Source organism: Oncorhynchus mykiss, chromosome 4 (assembly GCF_057628025.1).
Source record: "Oncorhynchus mykiss isolate SJ-2025 chromosome 4, ASM5762802v1, whole genome shotgun sequence".
NCBI classification, from domain to species: domain Eukaryota; kingdom Metazoa; phylum Chordata; class Actinopteri; order Salmoniformes; family Salmonidae; genus Oncorhynchus; species Oncorhynchus mykiss.
This window is the reverse complement of record NC_143025.1, coordinates 19,319,974-19,323,964: the sequence shown is the minus strand read 5'-3', so window position 1 is coordinate 19,323,964 and position 3,991 is coordinate 19,319,974. Positions and strand designations below refer to the sequence as shown.

Genomic DNA, 3,991 nt, shown 5'->3' with positions numbered 1-3,991 from the left:
GTAATTGTCCTTCTCCCAGTGACAAGCCAAAGTCCTTCCCCTGCTTCCTCCAGGACCTATGCTTTTCTGTATGAGCTGCAGGAGTTCCTCAGTGCTGTCCAGCCACCACAGATGCAGTCAACCACGGGCTGCTCTGGTCCCGCTGTATACCTTGCATTCTCTCCCCACCCTGTCCCTTGGGGTGTCAGCCAGTGAGACCGTCCTGGCCGGGCTGCTCAACTCCTCAGCTCTCACACTGTTCTCCTTTCCCACACTGGGCTCTATATTCCAGGGGCTCCACAGGGAGCTGGCCCTGCGGCCTGCCCTGCTGGAGGTGCTCAGGCAGAGGCTGGAGGAGGCTGTGGTCCAGATGAGGAAGGAGGTGGACAGGCTGTAGAGGCCCCGAGAACTATGTTCTTCCCAAAGAAGGTGAGGAACCACCAGCAAGTGAGCAGGCCTCAATGTAAATTCATGATACATTGTCTGTGCATTGATTGCATTGCCAAGTTAAAATATATATATATATATATTTTTTTTTTTCACTCACATAGGGGTGGAGAGGGAGCAGCAGGCCAGGAGGGCCCAGGGAAGGGACACCTGTTTCGGCTGCACAGCCTCACCCTGTCCATGGAGAAATTCCGACTGGCTCATCTTCAACTACCAGGGAGTCTGCCGCTTTCCCCTGACCAACGGTAACAACCAGGCCCTCCTTCTGAACAGCCAGGTCCAGAGGGGCCCTGGAGCGCTCACCTTTGTGTGCCTTTTGACAATGAGGACCTCAAGGTGGTGGAGTTGGATCAAGATGGAACCAAGATCTCCATCAAACCCAACATGGTGGCCAAGGAGTGTGGTTGCCACTGTTTCCTCCATGTGGTCCAATGACAGTAATAATGGCAAGGGCCAGGCCAACTGAATGGGTGGACCATTACTCATAAGTCAATGATTTTGTTTATTGTATATACAGTGGGGAAAACAAGTGTTTGATTCACTGCCGATTTTGCATGTTTTCCTACTTACAAAGCATGTAGAAGTCTGTAATTTAACATAGGTACACTTCAACTGTGAGAGACGGAATCTAAAACAAAAATCCAGAAAATTACATTGTATGATTTTAACTAATTAATTTGCATTTTATTGCATGACATAAGTATTTGATCACCTACCAACCAGTAAGAATTCCGGCTCTCACAGACCTGTTAGTTTTTGTTTAAGAATCCCTCCTGTTCTCTACTCATTACCTGTATTAACTGCACCCTTTTCAACTCGTTACCTGTATAAAAGACACCTGTCCACACACTCAATCAAACAGTCTCCAACCTCTCCACAATGGCCAAGACCAGGGAGCTGTGTAAGGACATCAGGGATAAAATTGTAGACCTGCACAAGGCTGGGATGGGCTACAGGACAATAGGCAAGCAGCTTGGTAAGAAGGCAACAATTATTGGCGCAATTATTAGAAAATGGAAGAAGTTCAAGATGACGGTCAATCACCCTCGGTCTGGGGCTTCATGCAAGATCTCACCTCGTGGGGCATCAATGATCATGAGGAAGGTGAGGGATCAGCCCAGAACTACACGGCAGGACCTGGTCAATGACCTGAAGAGAGCTGGGACCACAGTCTCAAAGAAAACCATTAGTAACACACTACTCCGTCATGGATTAAAATCCTGCAGCGCACGCAAGGTCCCCCTGCTCAAGCCAGCGCATGTCCAGGCCCATCTGAAGTTTGCCAATGACCATCTGGATGATCCAGAGGAGGAATAGGAGAAGGTCATGTGGTCTGATGAGACAAAAATAGAGCTTTTTGGTCTAAACTCCACTCGCTGTGTTTGGAGGAAGAAGGATGAGTACATCCCCAAGACACCATCCCAACCGTGAAGCATGGAGGTGGAAACGTCATTCTTTGGGGATGCTTTTCTGCAAAGGGGACAGGACGACTGCACCGTATTGAGCGGAGGATGGGTGGGGCCATGTATTGCGAGATCTTGGCCAACAACCTCCTTCCCTCAGTAAGAGCATTGAAGATGGGTCATGGCTGGGCCTTCCAGCATGACAACGACCCGAAACACACAGCCAGGGCAACTAAGGGGTGGCTCCGTAAGAAGTATCTCAAGGTCCTGGAGTGGCCTAGCCAGTCTCCAGACCTGAACCCAATAGAAAATCTTTGTAGGGAGCTGAAAGTCCGTATTGCCCAGCGACAGCCCCGAAACCTGAAGGATCTGGAGAAGGTCTGTATGGAGGAGTGGGCCAAAATCCCTGCTGCAGTGTGTGCAAACCTGGTCAAGAACTACAGGAAACGTATGATCTCTGTAATTTGCAAACAAAGGTTTCTGTACCAAATATTAAGTTCTGCTTTTCTGGTGTATCAAATACTTATGTCATGCAATAAAATGCTAATTAATTACATAAAAATCATAATGATTTTCTGGATTTTTGTTTTAGATTCCGTCTCTCACAGTTGAAGTGTAACTATGATAAAAATGACAGACCTCTACATGCTTTGTAAGTAGGAAAACCTGTAAAATCGGCAGTGTATCAAATACTTGTTCTCTCCACTGTACATCATCACCACATCTAATTCTCCATTTGTGCTCAATCATGTTCTGCCAAATATTAGCTGATTTTACATTTTAATACAATTTTTGTTACTCATCAATGTCAATTGCAAACTCAATGGCACAGTGCACATATTGGATCTTTCAAATACCATTTGATAATTATCAATTTGCATCCAATGAAAAGGCATATTAAAGGCTAAAATAATATTTAATTGAATGAGCTGGGAACCAGCAAATGTTATTCATTTATTGATTTGTGTGCCCTTTAAATATGAAAAACATTTATGCAGACATTTATGCATGATCATATAAGACTGTGTATAGGTCTAATTTAAAATCATTGTGAAGTATGTGTGACTTTTTGACTGCATTGTTGGGAAAGAGCCCGTAAGTAAGCATTTTGCTGTAAAGTCTACCCCTGTTATATTTGGTGCATGTGACAAGTAAAATTGTATTTGATGTTTGGTAATTGTTCTATAAATTGGTTCTTTCTACAGTAGTAAACTACTATATATATATATATATATATATATATATATATATATATATATATATACTTTGATAGAATAAGCACTGGGCAAACTGACATTATGTGATTATTCTTTCTGAAAATGTCAGCCTATTTGTTGTATTAGCCTCTTTACCATTCTCCATCATGCTCTCTATCATTCCTTCACAGCCCTTTGTCAGGCATCTCTATTTCTGATCCTCAAGACTCCCCCTCTTCTCTCTGGTTTTCCTTTTGTTCCATGGTCTTATCCCCAACTCGGCAAGCTGTCCCACAGAGAGGATGGAGGGCAGGAAGAGGGAAACACCAGGTACACAACATAAGGTTCCAAAGCAGGGCACTTATAACTAACTCACTGAATAACAAATGAGAAGGACACAGAAAATACACTGAGTATACAAAACAGTAGGAACACCTAATGCTCTTTCCATGACAGACTGACCAGGTGAATCCATGGCAAAGCGATGGACCCTTATTGATGTCATGTTGCAACTCAATATTAGGAATGTGTTCCTAATGTTTGGTATACTCAGTGTAAGCTATAAGTCCCTGTACCTGAGCTGTGCCATCTGGCTGTGGATCTGTGCCTCCAAGTAACATCTGAGTAAGATCATTCTCCTCTAGAAATACTTCCAGTGCATCTAAACCACAAGAGAGAATGCATGAGCTAGTCTGTGTGCATTGATTCTATTTTTAATATCATACGTTTCAACACTCACCATGTACTTCATTCACCCCTGAGCTCACAAGCACAATGATGATGGCCAACACTATGCAACGGTTCAGAGTAATGCCTTTCCATGGGTTCTCAACCTCCTTCAAACTTTGGATGGACAAAATACCTTCATATGACACTAGAAGTAGACAGAGTGGTTGGTCAACATGGGACAAAATATACTATTTTCTGAATGTAGAAATGGAAATGTAATGAATAAGGATTTTATTA

At 43.6% G+C, this 3,991-nt stretch overlaps 1 pseudogene; it reads left to right on the top strand.

The window, feature by feature from the left end:
* LOC110521444 (uncharacterized) lies at positions 1-981 on the top strand (annotated as a pseudogene).
* The last annotated feature ends 3,010 nt before the right edge of the window (positions 982-3,991 follow it).